The sequence below is a fragment of the Phalangium opilio genome, unplaced genomic scaffold (assembly GCF_054372755.1).
Source record: "Phalangium opilio isolate 3A_F unplaced genomic scaffold, DU_Popi_V2 ptg000039l_2, whole genome shotgun sequence".
Lineage (NCBI taxonomy): Eukaryota > Metazoa > Arthropoda > Arachnida > Opiliones > Phalangiidae > Phalangium > Phalangium opilio.
The window spans coordinates 5,054,041-5,077,059 of NW_028324163.1; the positions used below are offsets into that span (position 1 = coordinate 5,054,041).

A 23,019-nucleotide genomic window follows, 5' to 3' on the forward strand; every position below is an offset into this window, starting at 1 on the left:
TTTTGTCTGAATCCGAGCCTCCCTTTATACATCCTCCTTCACCGCACAAAGGACGAGATTTAAAATCATATTCCAGATAAATCGTTCGAATGAGGTTCTATCCAATGAGAGGACACCCTACTCTGCACGCACATTATCTCCTCATTAAAATGGCACTCCCAGAGGAAGGGATAGTCTACACCCCTGTCTATCGCTATAGTCCATGCTGGAGAAAAACTCCTCCAGTCTCACCTTCAGAAGATTTCAGCACCCTTTAAGATGAGAATTTTACCAGCGTTCCTACTCAACATTGTCATTAGGGCCGTGCAGACTATTTGTTACTATTTGGTCGGACCAAATTATTCGGCCAAAATTGAGGTTAAGTATTCGCACCGACGAAACGAATAATTGCTCAATAAATCAGCATTGATATTTTGGCGGGAGGGTTTAGGAATTGGGTTTTCATCGAGTGGAGTCGCAACATTTTTTCTCTCTCTGATTATCGTTATCTTATCAATATGACGAAACGCGGTACGGGTCTCCTCGGAGTGTGTATTGTGCTAATGTTTTTTACCGTTTTTTGCCTCAAAGGCTCAGTTAATTCTCTTATGTGTGAACATGCTCTTCCTGCATTCGGCTATGTCGCATTGTTTTGATGTCGTTACTTTCAAAGGCCCTCACTTTGTTAAGAGTAATCCTTTGACTATTAAGGCCCGTTCGCAAAGGCGCTTTTAGCTCAAGCTTATTGCTGATAGAACAGAATGCAGTTCCGGCTTCCAATTTACTCGATAAGCGTCTGCTTTACGCCGTCAGCTTCAGCTTCCGCGAAGTCGTTCACATAAACGCCGGTATGGTCGCGCTGATTTTTGAATTTAATCAGTGGCGTCAAGAAAATAGAGGACGAACACAGGGAGAGCAGCCAAAACTTATAAATTCCTTACTTGAAAAATGGGATTTTATAGGAGAAAAACTGTTTTTTTAGGCAAATATTGAAATAAAAATGCTTATATATAGTATTATTTTGGCGTACATCATAAAAAAATACTATACTTTGAAAAGAGGAACTTAATTAAAATATAGTTTAAAAAATCTGAGCAAGCAAAGAAAGCTCCGAAATTTCGGTGTCTAGTCAAATGTGATCACAATAAAAGGGATAAATATTGATAAATTTGATGCTAAACCCTAGGAAAACTTCGACATAGTAAAAAAATATCGGATATTTTAGGACCTTTCCTGAAATTATAGGATAATATAGGACATGATCAAAATTATAGGATAATATAGGACATGATCAAAATTATAGGATAATATAGGACATGATCAAAATTATAAGGTTTAAATAGTATTTGTGAGAAGATGGAAATCGAGCTAAAGTTTTGCTTTAATTGTTAAAAAAGAAAAAAAACCTAAACCAAAATTTTCAATTTATTTCGCTCTCTGTTCAGCTTTTAAAGCCTTTTCGGCGACTTTTTTTAGAGACATGTTACCCACACAAGCACGAAAGGTTTCTGTGTGTTTTAGTAGACGACAAAAGATAACGCTGATCAGCTATACACAGTAAAAAAAGAACATTCGAAATTGAATGTTTCAGCGTTCAATACCTTGCCACTGTGGTGGTACGCCTTAGCAATCAAATTTTAACGCATAAAGTGGTATTCAATTGTACACGTTAACGAAATGTTCATATTTGAACGCTAATATTGATATTCAAAAATTCACGCTAACGAAGCATTCAGATTAGGCCATTTTGGCATTCAAATATGTTTGCACTAGCATTTAAACGAGAGCGTTTTGGCGTTCAAACGAGGTCGTGTTTGGCGTTCAAACGAGATCGTGTTTTGCGTTCAAACGAGGTCGTGTTTGGCGTTCAAACGAGGTCGTGTTTGGCGTTCAAACGAGATCGTGTTTTGCGTTCAAACGAGTTCGTGTTTGGCGTTCAAACGAGATCGTGTTTGGCGTTCAAACGAGATCGTGTTTGGCGTTCAAACGAGGTCGTGTTTGGCGTTCAAACGAGATCGTGTTTGGCGTTCAAACGAGGTCGTGTTTGGCGTTCAAACGAGATCGTGTTTGGCGTTCAAACGAGGTCGTGTTTGGCGTTCAAACGAGGTCGTGTTTGGCGTTCAAACGAGATCGTGTTTGGCGTTCAAACGAGATCGTGTTTGGCGTTCAAACGAGATCGTGTTTGGCGTTCAAAGGTAAGCGATTTTGGCGCTCTCATGTAAGCGCTTTTGGCGCTCTCATGTAAGCGCTTTTGGCGTTCAAACGAGAACGAATTGGCATTCATACGTAACTGTTTCGCGTTATAATACGATTGCACTAACAATTTAACGAGAATGATTTTGGTGTGATCCATTCACGCCATGGTCAAATATTATTTGCCCGTATTAATACCCTAATCTAAGCCTCTATTCACCTAATTTACCTCATTTTAGTACCCTATTTACAGCATTTCAAGTTGATTTGACTATAGTAGTTAACCACTTTCCTCCCATTCTGACGACCGACGCCGCAAATTGTCGGATTCATCAAATGGGACAAACATCTTGGGTTAAATGTTCCCAGTGAAATTAAATTACTAATTCCCGGGAACGGAAAGATTCTATCTTGTCCTGCAAAAATCTACTTAACTTATAACGATTGAGTGGCTAGATAAAATGAGCACTAAACCCAATTATTTTGTAAAATATTTAGCAAAATTGATAGTTCACAAGAACCAAATAATTTTAAATTAAAGCAATGCACCTTTATAAAAACATTTCTTGATATTTATTTTCATTTTTAAATCATATGCATCACATAACACTGCAAAGAATTTTGAACATAAAACGAGTACGTAATACACTGCCCATAAAAAAGACATCAGCAAATATTTTATTTTTAAACGCTGCCGACGATAAAAATTTCTTATTATTAAAAAACCAAGTTGGAAAAACCAAGATATTACCTCTCTGAGTCAAGAGGACTACTTACAAACTTATTTATCTATATATAGAATTATATCTCTCTTTTTTTGATGTAAAAATTTACGAATTATAAAAGCTAGGTTCCCTCTTGATCGAAAATGACGACCGAAAACTTTAGCGCTGCGTCAAAAAATTGAGTTTTACGCCGGCCTTCGACGGCAAGATTTTAGTTCGGTTCACACATACGACCGAATTCAGACCAAAAGGTACGGTCGGCAGGATCACGTGGTACGAGTTGGAAGAACTTAAGCCTTGGCCTTTGATTTTCCCTTGATGGTATCTTAATTAGGGAGCTTACTTCTACCAAATTAAGGTCAGAGATTCAAATCAAAGGTTTATTACATACAAACACGGCAATATCGACTAGCGATCAAATCCGATTAGAGAATTCAAACTCAAAAGTTCATAACATGCAAAGGTGGCAATGGCGACTGGCGAGGTGAAAAAAAACTCGAAGCGGCGATAAAAAACTCCCCTATTATTACGCCAGCAGAAGCTTTAACCCGAAACGAATTTTGATTGGCTATGAAAATAATTTTACGTCGGCCTCTGCTTCAAAAATAGAACACCAATTCTGTTCGACCGAAAGCTGTTTCGGTCACGTTAGGCGGAAGATGTTTTACCGAAGAGGTACTTACGCAGTGTTTCCGTCGTGTTTTCGGTCAAATGGGAACTAAGCTTAAAGCAGTATTCCAAGCATAGAGGATATATAGTAAAGCAGATGACATTTTACATCCATTAAGAATGTGCCTTGGACACATGAAATCAGTCAATGGGGAAAAAACAGGAATTTAAGTGCATAACTTTTGGGAGAAATATAGTCTTTATGTGTTTTAAAAGGCCCAGTTGTCTACGCCTCAACTGTTAACCCTGTATTCTCATAACTACATTCACAACTGGTTTTGCAGTATAAACACTATTGTCTCGTTTCACCTCATATATATTCTTAGTTTGCCAACGGGGGTTTTAACGTTAATTATCACCAAAGCTGATTTGTGGTTAGACGCAATGAAAGTCAATATGCACCACAATAAGAATGAAAACTCCGAAGCTACAACCCGATTACGATAAGCCCTTTCAATGATCTAATTGCCACCATGGTGCTTACATCTATTTTAAAAACTAGACCTTATTTAAACGTGTACTTAACTTTCGGTTCACTCTGAACCGTTAATGTCTCTTCAATACAGACAAGAAAATCAGAACCCATAATTTACTAAATCTCGGGTCTCAATTACTTCCTCTTTGGTTCACTAAGCTAATTACTGATAATCCTTGAATTACCCGACTGATTCTAGGCCTTAGCTTTCTTTTTGTGATCACTATAGCAAGGATTATTGTATATGTAGTATAACTTAAGTAATATATAAACAGCCATTTCAAATAATAATAATAGAAAATATCCTTGGAATATCAAAATGAAACAGAGCTTTAAAGCTACAAAACTACTAAAGGCATCGTAATTACGAAAAATATTTCCACATATTCACTTTATATTATGAAAAAATTTAATGTTAAGGTTCTGTAGGATTTCTTAACTCATCAACACAAAACAAACTGCTAAAGCGGCGCACTAGTGTAACAACGGACGGACACACACAGACATTGACATAGACTGCTTTTTAACCATTTTCGTATTAACTTTAATTTGAGAAACAAGATTATCTTAAATACTAAAATAAATACACTTAATATTAAACATTTTTTTCGTTAGTTGTTCGCCTTATTGAGCGTTACATCGTTTTAAAAAAGAACAATTAATCATTCTTGAGAGACTTGACTAATATTGACGTTTGAAATGAAGCATACGACTGCTGCTTTGCCTTACTCAAATAGGTAGTATATAAAGGACTCGAATCGCAGCTGTTGATAAGAACATCGCAATTGCGTGAACCTTTGGAGAAAGACCCCGCCATTGGGAGGCTAGACGTTTCTCGTAACCATAGCCGATCGCCGCTTATGTCTTAACGTTAACGATGATGATGGAGATAGAAGAAAGTATATACAGACTGGTGTCCATATGGGATGGGCAAAAGACCGGTTGATGGTGGTGTTTAGAAGACAGTTAGTACAAACTGGTGTCCATGTGGGATGGACAAAAGACCGGATGATGGTGGTGTTTAGAAGACAGTTAGTACAAACTGGTGTCCATGTGGGATGGACAAAAGACAAGAGAATAGTGGTGTTAGACAGACAATGGAGTAATAGCCATTATAAGTGGAATACAATTTTCCAAATTTCAGGCTTGGAAATTGAGAACACATTAACCCCGATTTTCCAACTGCGAACGCGGTCCCCTGGGGTGTGACAGACAGAAACGTCGAAATTTGAACCTCTCCGTGATATACGTCACCCGGAGATGTAAAAATTCAATTTATAGCATTTATAGGATGTGTGCATATGCACACGTCTAGTATTAAGAGAATCAATGCTTAAATTTGGAACCGTAGGTATTAAAGACACCTAACCTAAACTAAGTCTTACCTAACACTTACCAAACCTAACCTAAGCCTTTTCTAACCCTAACCCAACCTGACCTGATCTACAAAACAAGACAAATTTTGAAAAAGGCAGGTGTTTATTGTATATAAACTTAGCTAGTAGTTTTCATGATTATTTAGAGAGGACGATCGCCTATCAAACTTAGTTATGTAATTAATCACCCAGTTAAGCAAGTAATTTAGTTTAGGTTTAACCTCCATTTTCTAATAATATTTCGTAATTTGACTCTGTGTGTGCTTGTGTTCCTGAAAAAATCAATAGTCTGAGCCAAGAAAATAATATAATGGTAATGAATAATTGGCAAATTATTATGTTCTTGAACATCAAAATATAATAAAAATGATTTGTTGAATTATAATATTAAAATTTGATAAAATGAACCTGGATTTGTACCATTACACCCAAAAAACTCGCCAAGAATTGCTCCCGTGAACGCCCGAAAAGCTCTCCTTCGAACAGAAAAAAGCTCCCGTGTGAACACTCATAACGCTCTCGTTGAAAAGCAAAAAACGGTCTCATTTGAATATCAAAAACAGTCACCTTTGAACGCCCATAGTGCTCTTGTTTTAAAGCCAAAAACACTCTTGTTAGAACACGAAAAACAATCTCATTTGAACGCCAAAAGGTTCTTATTTGAACGCCTAAAACGCTCTAGTTTGAATACTAATACAATCCTATTAGAACGCCAAAACGACCATGTCTGAACGTTTCATTGGCGCAAGGCAGTTATTCAAAATTGAATGGGATAAAGATTCTTTTTTGAGTGGTAATATATAAGCTGTTCAAAAATGAATGCTAGTGGTTAGTTTTGAACGCGTAAAACAGTCCTTGTTCAAAATTGAATTTTTCTGGTTAAATCTGAATTCGTCAATAGAGGTTTGTTCAGAATTGAACGGTCGCCATCATTTTTGAATGCCGAAAGCACGCTCATTTTTTTCAGTGTATATCTAGCAGCGATAGATCGAGGCTGACTCCGACAATCAGCCTCTGCTACCAGCGTACGCCCGTATGAAACCCGCCTAAGCTCTTTTGAGAACAGTCACGGAAGACGCCGAGAACGAACTCCGCCTACTCTCTCAGCAATCAGCTTGAGCTAAAAGCGCCTTTGCGAACGGGCCTTGAAGCCTCTATGCAGCCAGTGCAGTAAGTTAACTTTTGTCTCCATTATTTTGATTTTATCGGATGATATTGAAGTGAATCCGGGACCTACTCTTAAGAGTCGTTGTAAAGTCTGCCTAAAGTCTTTTCGTAAGCCTCAAAAACGTTTTCGCTGCAGTGTGTGTGATCTCGTCTTTCACGTCAAGTGTGTTTATTCGAATGCTTTAAAAATCTCTTCATCTTGAGGACTCTGGCTTCGTGTGTTTAAATTGTGGTTTACCTATTTTCAATGACTCTTTTTTCACTGAATTTACCTCTGGCAATAAAGATAAGAGAGCTGACAGAAGTACAAAGAGATCAAGATCGCTGATCTCTTTTCATGTGGCGAATGTTAGAAGTTTAAAAAATAAATTTCTGGACTTATCGGTTTTTGTCGAACGGAACTTACCCGATGTTATTGGACTTACTGAGACATGGCTTAGTGCAGATATTTCTAGTACTGAGATCTTTACTGAAGACTATGTGGTGTTTCGTAATGATCGTGAAACTAGGAGTGGTGAAGTTCTTTTGGCTATGAGCCAAAATCTCTCGCCTGCCGAGACTCATTGATAATGAACTATATAAGACTGCCACTGGCAAACGTCTCAAAGTCGTTTTTTCGTCCACTAAATGCGGCTCAAGATCAATTCTCTTTGTTGCGTTTATGTCACCCCTCCGGTTACCCAAGACTACATATTGAGTTTATGTTCTCTACTCAGTGAGATAACAGATATTATTAACAGTCATGATATCTTTGTCTCGTTCGATGACTTTAACATGGCATGCCTTGGGTTTAATAGACCTTTCCCTGAAAGTCTTCTCTCGTTGGACTTTTATGAATGCGTATCCAATATCGGTCTAACACAAGTTGTCTCTGATAATACTAGACTTGGCAATACTCTTGACTTGGTTTATATTAATGAACGTCGCTTCATTAAGGAAGTTAAAACAATCAATAATCTTCCTGGTTGCGATCATGATGCGGTGACTGGTCTAATCGCTTGTGAACGTGCAACGCCAAGAAGCTCTTCTACGGAAGTTCTACAGTTGAGTCGCTCTGATGTGAAGGGCTTGAATGGCCTGATAGAGTATGCTCCGTTGCGTTTAGCGTTTAGTGAGGACATTAATGAAACATGGGACTTTTGGTTACAACTGTTTTGGTCTTGTTTTAAGGACAGTGTTCCTTCAAGGACGGTATACTCAAAGAGATTTCGGCAGCCATGGATTTCCGGTGATATTGTTCACGTTTCTAATGTCAAAAGAACTTTATACAAACTTTTAAAGTCTAATCCAACTGAGGCTAACAGAGCTAAATAGAGACGGTCGTGTAATTTGATAAAAGCTAAAACTCGCTCTAAATTTAATGATTACGTGAACGACTTGTCCTCTAAGATTAAGGACAAACCGGATAAGTTTTGGAAGTTTGTCGCTCGTAAAACTACAATACGTATACCGAACTTTATGAATATTGATAATTATACCCCTGTCAGTGACACCCTTTCGATTGCGTCAATGTTTAACTCTTTTTTTCAATCTTGCTTCAATAAGTCTGACTCAATTCCTCTTGATGTTGCTTCATTGCCTAATCCGACTAGGGACCCAGATCTCGTTTCTACTCCCGGTTCCGTTGCTGCTACTATAGTACGCTTAAAGTCCAGTTCTTCGTTTGGACCCGATGGGTTTTCTTCTAAAATGATTAAGCTGTGCGCTACGAGCATAGCTAAACCCTTGTCAGAATTTTTTAAATACTCTTATAGAATAGGTAAACAACCTGATGCCTGGAAGAAGCTCAATGTAGTACCCCTTTATAAAGGTTGGTTCTTTGAGTCGTTCAGATCTAGAATCTTATTGATCAATATCACTCTTTTCCGTCTTTTGAAAAGCAATGGAATCTATTATTTGTGATAATCTCCTCGAGTTTTGCTCGAATAATAATGTTCTTCCCGAGCGTCAGTTTGGTTTCCGTAAAGGTTTTAGTTGTACAACTCAGCTTGTACAAGCTTTCCACTCTTGGGCTCTCACCCTTGACACCATTAATGCTCCTGACGTACACGTAGTAATTTTTGATTGGAAGAAACCCTTTGACTCTGTACCCCATGATCGTCTCGTCTCTAAGTTGCAGGCTCTAGGTATCGGTGGTAATTCTTTGCTCTGGGTCTCGGAATTTTTGAGGGATAGAATGCAGAAGGTTGTCTATCAGGGTCAATCCTCGAGTTTCTTCCTGCTACTTCTGATGTACCTCAGGGCTCTATTATGGGACCACTACTTTTCAACTTGTACGCTCATGATCTTCGGATGAACATATCTGCACAAAGCACTCTCTGGCAATATGCTGATGATTCCTTTTTATCCCGTGCTATTAGGACCCTGTAGGATTCCGTTACTCTTCAGAGTGACATTGACGCAATCTTTGAATGGGGTTTGCTTAATTTGCTTAATTTAAACATTAAAAAGTGTTCTTTCATAATTTTTACGAGGCGTCGCAATGTGCTAAATTATGATTATAAGATTAATGATATTTCTTTTCCTCGTGTTTTTAAGTGTAAATTGCTTGGTATAATATTCTCAAGTGACCTTAAGTGGTCTAACCATGTTATTTATATAACTGCTAAGGCCCGTCGCATAGCTGGTTTGATTCGTAGAACGTTTGGACGTTCGGAAGCGTCGCTTATACCTTTTAATGCTCTGGTTATTCCATTGCTACAATATGGTGTAATAATAATAATCTAAGCTTGGTCTATGAAGAGATTTCCACAATAAACCTGTGGCTTGTTTACAGGTGGTTCCCTTTATAATGCATAAGTTTTGATGGAAAGGAGAAACAGGGTTAGACCGCGGAGGCAAACTTTTTTTAACAAGCGGGGAGAGAACGTGCAAACTCTACGCAGAAGGATTTGTTCCCAGATTTTCACCCGGTGCCACAATCCGGGATCGAACCCGGGATCCTCTTGCTGCGAGGCGAAAGCGCCAACCGCTACGCCACCCCACCTACTAAGGTCTGGGACCCTATTCTGTAAGCGTTTTCGCCTGTATAGTTTTCGTGAACCGTAAAGATTACGGTCGGCTAAAACCGTTTTGAGAAAAGGTCTATTCTGTAACTTTTTGGACGAAAACTTAACGGTAACGGTAAACGTTAACTTTTCGTGAGCTCGAAGGCATCCGTTTGGGACTTTACGGATTAAAAACGAGTTGTTAAGCCTATTTCAAAAACGCTACTAAACTGATATATACTAAATTGTTACAAATGTATTTATTTTTGGTCATAATTTCAATTAAGTTTCGAGAGTGATATTTAAAATGATCTACCGATTCATGAAATTGGGAATTCTTCACTTTGCCGAAGAAGAAAAAAGGTTATGTTTTGCTTATCAACGCATTTTTCGCGATAAATGAATGTGAATTAAGTTGACAATTTACCTAACGGAAAAGTTATAGATTAGCATTTTTCTGGAATTTTCAGCTTACCGTTATGCGAAAAACGGAAAACTGGAAACTATACTGGAACCGTAAGGTTTACGGTCGGGATCGAGAAAATTACAGAATAGGGTCCCGGTCACCTTATTTAAAGAGAGATATAGATTCTATCGAGAGGGTTTTGCGTTATTTTACATCCCTTACCTAGGTCAACCCTATTTAAATTTTCCCATCAATCGAAATCGTATAAGATCTTATTATAGTACTCGTCTGAAACAATTGAATTTTTTGCCAATGTATTTGTTAATTCAAAAAGCTGGTTTAATTTTTTCTATAGAATCATTAACGGATGTTATTATTTTCCCCATTTAGACTATATTAGTATTAACGAGAGGCATGAATGCTTAACTTTTTATATTTCAAAATGTAGATGTGATGCTTTTTTACACTCTTTTTTTAATCGTGTTATTAGACAGTGGAATGCGCTTTCTTTTAACATTAGATGTTCTATGTCATTTTATACTTTTAAAAATGACCTTAATAGTTGCTATCATGATGTTTAATGTCATAAAGAAATATACTCCAGATTATGTTCTTGACCACTTTGATAGGGCTTGTAATGGCCCTAAAACATATCGAACAAGAGGCAGCACACATAAATTATATGTAGAGTCCTCCAAAAGTACTTTTAATCGTAAGAGTGTCAAAACTAGAGGTGTGGCTTTATGGAATGAACTCCCTAACACACTTAAAGATTCAGCCACAATATCAATATTCAAAAAAGAAATGTTAAACGCGTTAACAATATAATTAACTGTTTGTATTTTTTCCATCATTTGAACCCACAATGTAATTAATTTAATAAGGGACTCCCTCGTAAAACAGAACTCGTTCTGAACGGGAATATCCTATCAATAAAGCTTTTTATTATTATTATTATTATTATTATTATCTCAAACAAAAGCGATATGATGTTTAAAAATTGTTCTTTTTGTTTTAATTTAATTTATTCTATTTAAAATTTTGTATGTCTTTTTTGGCAACCAGCGCGATAATGGGACTTGTCCTTCATCTTTTTGCTACAGTAGAATTTATTTTTTACTAAAAAATAAACATTATAATTATTTTTATAATCTTTGAGATATAGATAGTTTACACACATGGAGGATTCATATCATTTACAAGCGAAGGCTGGGATACCTCGAGGACAAAAAACCCTTTTGCTTTTGTTCTCCAGGTATATTTAATATATATAATATACATACAATTTAACTCTCAATTTATAGTGCAAACATACTAGGTTTTTTTATACGCTGATACGTTTTTGGGTTTAAACAACTAAATTCAGTATTGGTTTCTCTCGAGAAAGAACCCACCTTTACCAGTATTTCTGTTTGAATATCAATTTTTGTAGTATCATTTCGTGGTGCAACATTGCTCGTGATGGAACCAGTCGTCCATTTTTTAACAACAAATTCGCGAATTGTTCACTGCTAACTTTGAGCTTCAACCGCTCTTCCCTAAATGTGTCGAAAGCATCACCAAGGCTTATCTTATTTTTTGTACCTAATGGTTATCTTAACACTTGCTTTCAAAAACTTATACTCAAAAATACTATAAATTAAATTCGCTACTCACTTTTAGGAGGCATAACCACAAACCATTAATACTGTGGTATTTTCAGAATTTTAAAATATCATTTGAGAATTTCCCAAACATACACTAGTAACTTAAGACAAAGTAAGCTGTCACACAGGTAACGCGACGTGGCGAGCTAAAACCGTTGGGTCTCGCGAGTTTAAATTAGAACCGTTACATTGGGAGGCGAACAATGCAGCGATACCAGACTAACATCGTAACATCATTTCAATGCTAAAAATTGGTTACTATATTTAAGCCGTGGTGTGTGGTGCTTGGAAAAAACTAATCAATGGTGCCTAATGCACTAGTTTGAGACTGAATAAATTATCTCCGATCCTAGCCCCATCTGGTGACGATTTTTGGTTCCGAAAGCGGGCCGCCCTTTGCATTAAGACTTGGCTTGTTTCAGGCAGTCACATTTTTAGCATTGGAAATTCTTTTTACTCGTGCGGGGGAGAATCCCCCTCGCACGAGTATTGGTCCCGGTTTTCAAGGTCTCTCTAGCATAGCTTTGGCAATGCATGGCGACAGGAATACCGTGTGTTCGGGCTTTTCATCCCCATCATTCCGATTTCGATTTTTTAAAGTAAACACTTATTTGGTGACTCCACCAGAACGAACTCTAGTTGAAGCCGCAAAAAAGGATAAATAGACTCCGCCTCCTCCGAAGCACGCGTTGGTGCGGTGGGCTAAGGATGGTGGCACGCGGTGGTTTAGGCATGGTGCAAGTGGATAGCTTAAGTCTTTAGGAGTTGTCTGCTGCGAATTCTACTGTTAATATTTATTAGACTGGAGGTATGGCGTCTAGCAAAGAAATTTTTATCTAATGCTCGCTTTTTTAGCCCCTATTGTTTAAATTTTTATATTATCTTACATATCCCGCACGAGTGTACTTTCTGCTGGGGCAGCTTGTTTATATTTTACCTCAATCGAAAACAAACAATCTTAAACTGATAATCTGATTAAAAACTACAGACAAGAGTAAGATTTTTTAATTATTTTGCTTCTCTAGTTAGGATGACAGATCTCGATTACTGAGCTTAACTTATTTCCCCATTACTCTAGCCACTAAAGGATTTGATAAAACAAATTTAGTGCCTCGGATTAATTGTGTTATATTCCCAAATCCCGGCTACTGTAATTTATTGGAAAACATTCCTAAATTAACTCTAAATGACATCAATAATCACTGTAAATTAAGGTGCTCGAGTGCAAGACATTTAGAACGCAGCGAAAACTGTTTTAAAGAAGAACATGTTGGTCCGTAAAGTATTTTAGTTTGTTATAAAAGGTAAATCACACCAAAACTGTTCTAAATATAATAATGTTGATATTTAAAGTACTTCACAATAAATTCCAGGACCGCCGCCACTTGTTTTGTTAAGGCAAAATGTTACAAAAGCAAGAAAAGACACACGCTGCGATGTTGCCTTTGCTTTTTCAACAAAAATACCTCTTTTTTGAATTCAAATTTCCCGATAGGTGCTGGTCAGTTTTGCAATCATTATATAGCGGTACTGAAACTAATTTGATTGCAGCAAGAGAAAAATTACAAAGAACCTCTACCCGAGTTAGCTTGCACTGACCTGCCTCAGATGTGGAATAGACCCCGGGGATGTTATTGAGAATTTCCAAGTAGTTGATATAAAGTTTGATTCTACCAAAGAAAGTTTAGCTAAACGAAAAATGACTTCTAAACTTCACGATCCCCGAAAATTCGCAAGATATGAAGTAATGTACGCTGAAGCTGTTAGTGAACTCGGTACTACACTAAAATGGAATGGGAACATGGTGTTTGGCAGTATCTTGGACAGAACCAAAAATTCAGCAGAGCCATCGGTTGAAACGAAACTTGGGAGATTCTCTACTTATCATCAAAAGGCATTCATTGAGTGTGGATGTGCGGTAATTCATAACTTGCCAGTTTATAAGAGAGAGTTTACGGTTAGAAAACCCGCCAGCGGTATGGTCTACCCAAATTTGAGTGCTCTACGGAGTTTTGAGACCGGTGCGTGTTATTTTCTATTACCAATGGACCAGGATATTATTTTTCGGGTAAATATTATTTCTTGTTAGTCAGTATATTAGTTTGGTTCAAACAGTTGGAGCTCAAATATAGGAAAATCTAGTTTCGGTCAGTGAAGTGCGACAAACAAAACAAAATAGCCGGGCGCAAGTACTAAGCTCAACGTGTACAGAAAAGAAAAAAAAGCGACTGACTTGCGTCAAAATTCGGACGCGTTCTACTTCAAAAGTCAGCTTGGTCTGAATCCGCGTTAGAAAGCCTTATACGACCCAAACAAATTGACAATATTCCAGCTGTTCCTTATGGAGTTAAAGTGAACCTATAGCTGCCAAAAAAATATGAAGGTGTGTTTAATGCACTAGGTCATAAGGTAGTCTTTATGAGTGGTTTGGTTATAAGCCAATTTAACCCATGGCTAAGAGCATCGCCAGACAATGGTTGTTATGATCCGAAAGAAGAAGAAAATTTAGGCTGGAAACCCTCCATGTTGCCTTAAAAGATTGTTAATTTTGCATGGAGTTAATCGATGGTAAACCTAAACTTAAAAGGAACCATCTGTACTTCCACTGGGTAATGGGAAAACTTGGAGTAACTGGTCTTAGTTGATGCAATTTCGTCGTTTATTTTGGTAGGTAACTAATAATTCAAAGAATTAGGTTTTCGAAAGAATTGTGGGGAAAAACTGTGATAGATCTTGACGGGTTCTGTTTTAAAGAAATGCTTCCATGGTTTGCTTACACCTAAACTAATACAACAAAGTTTTTGGACCTCTGTGTCTGATTGATTTATTTTCCCGTGGAATGGTTTTGCTGTAAGAAAATGTGATTCTTTTGTGATTCTTTGTAAACTTAAGTGATAAGGGAAATTATTTTAATTCAAAACATTTCAAAATTATATTTGAATTACTATTTATTTTACACTTTGATATTTTGTATAAATTATAAAAATATTAAACTTAAGAATATTCACTGTTTCGTGTTTAACTAGTTCATTAATCTACTGGACTTAGAACCATCTGAGCTCCGACATCATATTCTAAATTAATAGGATCCTCGCGCAAAGGTATTTCTAATTCATCAATTTCAGTAATGTCGTTACCGCTTTTTAAAATTGGAGATTCGAAATTGGTGAGAAGAGCGGTAACAGTCCATATTTGGTTGAAAACTGGGCCAAGAGAAAGAGGAAGGACTAACGAAAACGTGGAAATTTTTTATTCGACTCATTTTCCTTTCCACATTATTCTTAAGGAAGCTATTTTCTGAGTATCTAGTATATCACTTGTAGAGAAACGTTTATCAGTCAGAAATGGAGGAATATTTAAATACACATTCTCTGGAAGTAGGTCAACGATTGTCAATCCCTTGGCCGCTATTATCTGGTCATTATTATCGAATGGTTTATTGAGCAAGCCACATCTATCAGTAAGTTCTTTCTCTGATATACTGCCAGAGAACAAAGACGAAACAAAAGTCAGTGTTCCATCTGGAGCGAAACCCAATAACCCTTCATACGTATCTGTATACTTGAAGTGCGAGTATGTTCCAGACTGCAAAACAAATGAGCTTGGTCTTTCACATTTGATTTCTGTCGCAAGGGCATGTCAACTACAAGGGCAGCGGTGGCGAAGGCCCCCGCTCAAATTTTCATCTCCATGGGACTTTAATATTAGACAGCCATTTTGTCCCCGCTACAGTAGCAAATTCTGGCTTGTGTTGGCACTTCTCTGCTCTGTCGCATCTATAATTTTCCTAGTGGATGAATATTTCTCTTTGAAAGCTTGGGGAATATTAGTATAGATTTCTTCTCGAGGTGCTCAGAATTCGAGTTCCCCCATTGGAACGTTCATAAAATTTATCCAAATTAGAATGATACGACAAACTGTACTTTCACTGATTTGGACACGCTGCGCGAGATCATATTCATATAATCCCAATGTTAACCGTATCATGAAGAGAAAAAATTTATACAATGATTTATGCTTTCGAGGACGTCCCATTTTTTCCCCAAAGATTTTTCGGCCCTGCGTCATCTTTTCAAATTTTCACCATTTTCCCCAGGGTTTAAATAGTTGAAGAGGCCCATGAAATAATTTTCGAGTCCAGTGTAAAACTTGATGCTTTTATTACAATTTTTTATATTTTCAGCAGACACTAGGCTTTTTTATTGAAATGTCTCATACTACACCTTCAACAGTTAAAGTTCTTGTACCTTTTCAATATTCAATTCATTCAATTATGAAATTTCTTGTTTACGTTTCAAACTTTCTACGGTGGATTTCAACTTAAATCTAGTTCTTTAATATAAGCAGTTAATTTAAGAGATTTAATTTTAATCGCTGATTTTTTTTCTTGACTCGCGGCGCTGACTAGTGCCGCAACTTTGCTTTCAAGAGTTTTGACTTGATCATCATCAACTTGAGTACATAAAATTAATAATCTGAAACATATCACATAATTAAGGTCCTGAATGGCGCCCCAAAGTCTTCAAAATTAATTTTGGTTAGCTCCTTGAGTTATAATTGTATAAAAACGTCTTGGTTTGGACCAAGGCCGAAAAAACAAACGATATGTGTGAGGTTTATCAATTGACTGAAGTTCAGATATTGAAATTTTTTTCTAGTTATTTTTATCCACTCAATCCTTAATCAATATTTAATTCAATCAACTGATTTTACTGTTAATCGATCTAGTCCCTCTAAATTAATTGAAAAAATTACATATCTACGCTTTTTCAAGAACAATTACATTTTCCGAAAACATTTTATCATGAAATTAATTGTTATTGAAAAAGCGTAGATATGTAATTTTTTCAATTAATTTAGAGGGACTAGATCGATTAACAGTAAAATCAGTTGATTGAATTAAATATTGATTAAGGATTGAGTGGATAAAAATAACTAGAAAAAAATTTCAATATCTGAACTTCAGTCAATTGATAAACCTCACACATATCGTTTGTTTTTTCAGCCTTGGTCCAAACCAAGACGTTTTTATACAATATCTGTCACTTCAGTCTTAATGAAATTAAATTTTGAATAATTATGTTTGCTTTACCGTCATACATTTGCACTCTAAAATATAATGGTGCATTCAAACACCATATATGCTGTTTTTTCCAGTGCCAAAAAAGACATCATTTAGGGTGTACTTTAACCCCATTTCTATGATCAATTCACGCCATTTACTAATATTATTTGGAAGTATTAAGGAAATAGTAGGCATTTAAGCACCATTTACAGTGGCTTTTAACATCTTTTTTTTTTGACAATCTGTTGAACTTCTAATATTACTTAGTTTAATGGTTTTAAAAGTAGGGAAAAAGTATGCTATCTATGTCACATTATTAAACCAAGTGAAGTGAAATAATTGTTAAATATTTATTATAACCACTACACCACAGACACGTGGTAAGTCTAAGTTTTCCAAGAGATCTAACTAATTATTATGTCCAATCACGATGGTTAAAACATGTATCTACCTGGGCTCGAACCTGGGACTTTCCGTGTGTGAAGCGGACGTGATAACCACTACACCATAGATACGTGGTAATACTGCGTTTTCAAAGAGATGTAGCTAATTCAAGCGCCCAATCACGATGGTCAAAACATGTATCTACCAGGGCTGGAACCTGGTACCTTCCGCGTGTGAAGCGGACGTGATAACCACTGCACCATAGATACGTGGTAGCACTGAGTTTTCCAAGAGATCTAGCTAATTCTTATGTCCAATCACGATGGTCAATACATGTATCTACCAGGGCTCGAACCTGGGACCTTCCGCGTGTGAAGCGGACGTGATAACCACCAATCTACAGATACGTAATAACACTGAGTTTTCCAAGAGATCTAGCTAATTATTATGCCCAATCACGATGGTCAATGCCGTACTTCTGTAATTAACTAAAATTAACATGCTTAGACTTAATTGTTTTGATCAAACTGGCTGATAGCACACCCTGAATACTTAATTGTTAATTTAAGATAATTCCGATAAGTATCTTCGCTGTAGTTTTTAAGTTATCGGTGGGGAAAAATCACGAAAAACCCATGTTAATCTCCATAGGAAATTAGCAAAAGCGGGTGAATATTACTTTAACGTTACAAAACGGTATCAAGTCATATCTACAAGGGCCTACCGGCCCTGTAGAATTACAATAAACTTCACTTACTCAATTGCCAATCAAAGTAACTAACTTGAAGTTAAATCCGTTAATTCCAATAGTCAATTCATTTTAATTTTTGCAAAGGACGAAAATTAAAAATTTATTTGCGCACAAAAAAGAAATGAAGCGATTTGTAAGTGAGAGTATGGGGTACGAGTTTTTCAGAAATCCTTTGTAATCAAAACTTTCCTTAATAATAAAATGGTGAAGAATTAAAACAGTTGACTTAGGGAAAACACATGCAGGTGGATTCGATTCCAGAAGTTTTGGTAAGGCAACTCCTATCAGGTTAAAATGTCAAATGTTTGATTAAAGGCTGAATTTCATTGAAAGTCATAACCGCGAACTGAAATGGCAACAACGAAATGCAATAGTAGCGAATACATTAAATAGCTTTAATTTATAAACGTATGATCATGAAAAACAACGATAGCGGTGAACATTTTGAAAAAAAAATTAAACTTCGTAAAATACGGAACATAAACTAAGCCGTGGTGATCTAGTTAGAAAATTTGCATTCACAACCTGTATCGAAAGCAAGCTGCATTAAGTTAATAGGCCATTCCTGTATTTACTTGTTGAGAATCCAACAAGCAGGGGCGGAGGTGTCTCTTCCGACTCGCACTGCTTCTAATAACGCTTCTTGACGCGTGGCAATAATGTAATGGTGTATTTATCGTTGATGGTTAGTTTAGTAAAGTATTCTTTATCACTTTTTTCCATGATTAAATTTTTTATATGGGTTAGACAAAGTTTAGTCACGGTAATCGATATCAATGTAAATAATAGTTTATTTTCATTACTCAATTAAAATCTGATAATTAAATTCTTGGCTTTGTGCGTGATGGTAATTAGATTTTTGTTAAAGTTAGGTTACCTAATCGAATGTGGAATATATTTAAATATAATTTCAAAACGTCTGAAATGAACTAAATGACCAGTCATAATAAATAATTATTATTTGTGAAGTTTGGTTAAGTAACCTTATTTATAGTATAGAAATAGATAACCGAATTCAGTTGATTTTTTAGCAAATATCTTAGTCTCCTTCCATAGTTGTAACTTGTTTAAAAAAGTCTGTGTTATTAGTCATAGCCAATTCGATAGGGAAATAAATGCAGATAAAAATATAAACATTGGAAATCAATCATATTTGTGTGAAGGGAGAAAACTGAAAATAGCTAACCCCTTTTGGGTGAATTTGTATCTAATTTCAAAATTTTCTTCACAAGTTTTTAGTAATTTTAAGACAAACAAATAAGATATATGTAATAGGCTAAAGCTTTTTCGATTGAGAATTTAATACAGATTAAATTGTATGAAATTAATCACATATATTGAAGAGACAAAAACTGTAAATTTCTGATTCACTATCAGGTTGGTTTGTAGCAAATTCAAACTTTCCGGCCGACGTCTTTTATCTTTTTTTCGCGTGCGAAATCGAATGCAAATTTTGTAAATAATACTCAAAACCATATTTATCTGTCTCTGCACCGCCAACGTACTTTATTTATTTAAGAAATTAGTTTCTGAAGATTAGTGATGATTATTGTGTGAGTGATCTTCTATGTTAAAATTAAAAGTTTATTATATAAATTATAATAAACGTTTATGGGCAAATTTCAAACTTCAATTGATAATTTTTGTTTATCAACCATAGGCAGTGCTGGTCAAATCGCTTGTGTACCTCATATTGTTTTATTTTTAGCCACATCGTTTGATGAACATCTAACGATGGGGACATTAGTTTGACTTGGTCTGAAGAAGAAGAAGTATCGCTCGTCTTTTTAAAGGGAGAATGAAACGAGTTATTAATGATTTTCAAAGGGAGAGGATTATGATTTGTCTATAACAGTGCATTGGGAATGTACTCTGCACATATAAATTAACACACTTAGAGTGAAAAGGGATAAATTGTGTTAAGGTTATATTTTTCATTCATTGGTGATTTTAAAGGAGAAAGGATTATGATTTACCCATGACAGTACAATGCGGATGCCGAGGGGGTAGCCACTACGTGAAGTAGGTGTACATTTGGTTTTGTAATATTTAAAGTATTAAGAAATATCGAAAAGTAATGTGAAGTATATTCGAAATATTGAAATATTGCAAAGTATGGTGGTGTAATACATGTAATACAAAAAGTATACTGAGAATATGAAGAGTATGATGTAAATATTCGAAGTATTTCGCGAATCGTTACGAACATTAAGAATCTTAGTGTAATATTTTATAAAATCGAGAAGTCTCGCAGAATTTCATGTTTCCATCCCATATTATAACGGTGGGAAACAGAGTATCTCCGATTTTAGTCCAAATTCCCGAACTTTCTCACAGAAGATACCGAGCATATAGCTTTACAGAGAGAGAATAGTACGGCAGTACAGGGAATGGATCTCCCCTGCGACCCCCCTAGCCGACCCCCTTTGGTATTATAGGGAAACCCCCCTCCCCCCCATATATGTCCTCTTTTTCTGCGACCCCCCTTGCCGACCCCCTTTGGTATTATAGGGAAACCCCCCTCCCCTCCCCCCATATATGTCCTCTTTTTCTGCGACCCCCCCTTTGCCGACCCCCCATTTGGTATTATAGGGAAAATCTTTTTGGGGGTTTATAGGGAACCTGGCCGACCATATTTTCATCCACCCCTCCCCTCACCCCATTTGGTATTACAGGTAAAATATATGTTTTAGAGAGGCGAAACTCTTTTTTGGGGTTTATAGGGAAAGATATTTTTTCACCGCTAGATGTCGGTATGGTCAACCTTATTTGAGGGAAAAAAAGAAGAATTTCTTCGAGTCGAGAGGGGTCCTCTTTAAGCTCAGATTTGTTCTTTTCGGATCTTATTTAAAAGGGTACGTTGTAGTAGGAAAACAAGATGACCAAGACCCTAATATATGTTTATCAAAAAATTTTATTTTTACAAGATTTTACAAATCTTTTTCCAATCTAGTTTTAAAATATTTTTGTTGGGAAATTATTAAGTTATAAAGATTAAATGGTTTTAAAGTGCACATGCACTTTTTCTTTTCTAGGTTTTCTTTAAATTTAAGAATGATTTCAGTAGGAGTAATATAATTCATAATATAATTAATTAATTCATCGAAGTTTTCGTAGAATGATTCGAGAATACGTATGTACGGTTCGTCTTCGAATAAATATTTGTTAAGTTTGAAAAGAATATCGTATACAGTTTCAATCATGCATTCCAGAGATAAAGTATTAGCCTTTAAAAGTTCTAAATGTTTCGTTATTTTAGGTATTTGTCTGTTTAAAGTTAGGACTTCTTTGGGTGATATTTTAAAATTAAAGTCTTCGATATCTTGAAAAGTAAAAATTATTCCGTCTAAAGACGCGTGAAGTTTAATATAACTCTGATTCGTCTTATCCTCTAAAATGGAAAATTCTTTAGAATTTTTATCAGGATTCGAAGTTACTAATTGATATATATCATTCCATTTGTCCATAAAATGTTTCCAGGTTTCGAGAGGTAAAGGAAATCCTTTAAGATTAGTTTTTCTTCTAAGAAAAAGTTCAATTTCCATATCATCGACGAGACCGAATGTAAGATAAAGCGTTTTACTAAGATGAAATTTCGAATTAAGTTTCTTAAGACGTCCTTCCATCTGCTTTCTTTTAGTAACGGTAAATTCAGGGTTTTCGATAGGTCTTTTATTAGAAATTTCGGAAGACATTTAGGCGTGATGTTGCTCGTTCGGTTGTAAACTAGCGAATGTTGATTCGAAAGCGTTCGAATTCTCTTTTATATAATTATTGATCGGGAAGGGGGGGTGAGGGGGGTATGTAAGTGTTTTCGTTGATTCTTTTAATAAGTAAAGGTCCTAATAATATATTTATTTGATGTATTCTATGTTTAAATCTTAATTTATTAAAAAATAATTTCTTCGATCTTCGGGGGAAATATGATATATTTTTATAACCTTATTAAATTTAACCATAATTTTTAGTTTATGTATTTTTCTTCTTCTATTTTAGTTAAATCATGACAGGTTTTAAAAGATTTAAGACGTATAATATCGGGTACATCGGGTATTCTCGGTATGTTATTTGTAGGATATCCTTTTATAAATTTACAAGTAGGAAATTGTTTCCAATGTTCTTCGAAAGGGTCTGAGATTTTCATCCAGTTATTTAAAATACCGTTACAGTGAAAACAGCGTACATGATCACCATAATGTAAATAATAAAAGCCCGCTCTAGCTAAAGTTCCTTTATCAATTTCGGGGAAAGGAAAATGACAAAAAGTGTGATATCTTTGAATTTCGTAGTTCATATTGGGGAGTCTAAATCGTAAATGAGAAATTTGTCGACGATGTAGAGATATTAATAGGAAGTTAAAAAAAAAGGTGTATGACGTCAAAATAAATAAGATCGATATATACATTTTAAAAATATTTAATTACAATAAAATAAAAATACAAAATAATTACGAATGAAACAAAAAACGCTATATAATTAAGTCCGAAAGTTTCAAAATTTAAAGGGTTTTTCGAGAAAGACCCATTATACGCCTCGTGATCTACGAAACATACTAAAGACCTATTAGGGTTGGGTCCTAAATATATATTTTCGATAGAAGTAGTTAATATGTTAGGAGAAATTGTGAAAACTTTCGTTTCGGTGCGAGTGAAAGCGTATTGAGCCGCTTTGACACTTAAGGCGTGCTCGTGTGCCAATAATATTTTAGGAGCGACTTGAACTTTAGGAACGTACAGAATAGCTTCGACTATTTCGTTTTTATACACTTTTCCGTCAGGCCCCATTAAACAAAACGAAGATTTGGCTCTATAAAGTTTCAATCTTAACCCTACACCATTAATTAAGAGTTTTGAAACGTTACAAAAATCCGAACAAAGAGCGATATATGTTTCGAATTCTTTAGATTTCGCGCAAAACGATTTTCTTTTTAGGTATCCTTGGTTTTCCGTTAGAGAATTCATTTTCCCGGCAGTATCTTTATAAAACATAGCCGTTTGTAAATGAGAGTTCATAGCGTCGGAACCGTAAGTCGTTATAGCAGATATAAAGGAGTTAAAGGCGTACATATTAGCGGAAGCCGTAACGAGACAATCTCCGACGTATAAATCTACTCTTTCAAATTAACTATGTCCGAAATTATTTACCGGACCTACGTTATCCGTATCGCCTATATCGCCAACATTTTCATCGGTTATT

The 23,019-nt window shown here is 35.8% G+C and overlaps 2 non-coding genes across 2 annotated transcripts; both read right to left on the reverse strand.

The window, feature by feature from the left end:
* Positions 1-17,130: 17,130 nt before the first annotated feature.
* On the reverse strand, positions 17,131-17,203 carry TRNAV-CAC (transfer RNA valine (anticodon CAC)). Its single transcript has one exon. It is a non-coding gene; the product is annotated as a tRNA-Val (tRNA).
* Positions 17,204-17,268: 65 nt separating this feature from the next.
* TRNAV-CAC (transfer RNA valine (anticodon CAC)) lies at positions 17,269-17,341 on the reverse strand. The gene has a single exon. It is a non-coding gene; the product is annotated as a tRNA-Val (tRNA).
* Between the last annotated feature and the right edge of the window lie 5,678 nt (positions 17,342-23,019).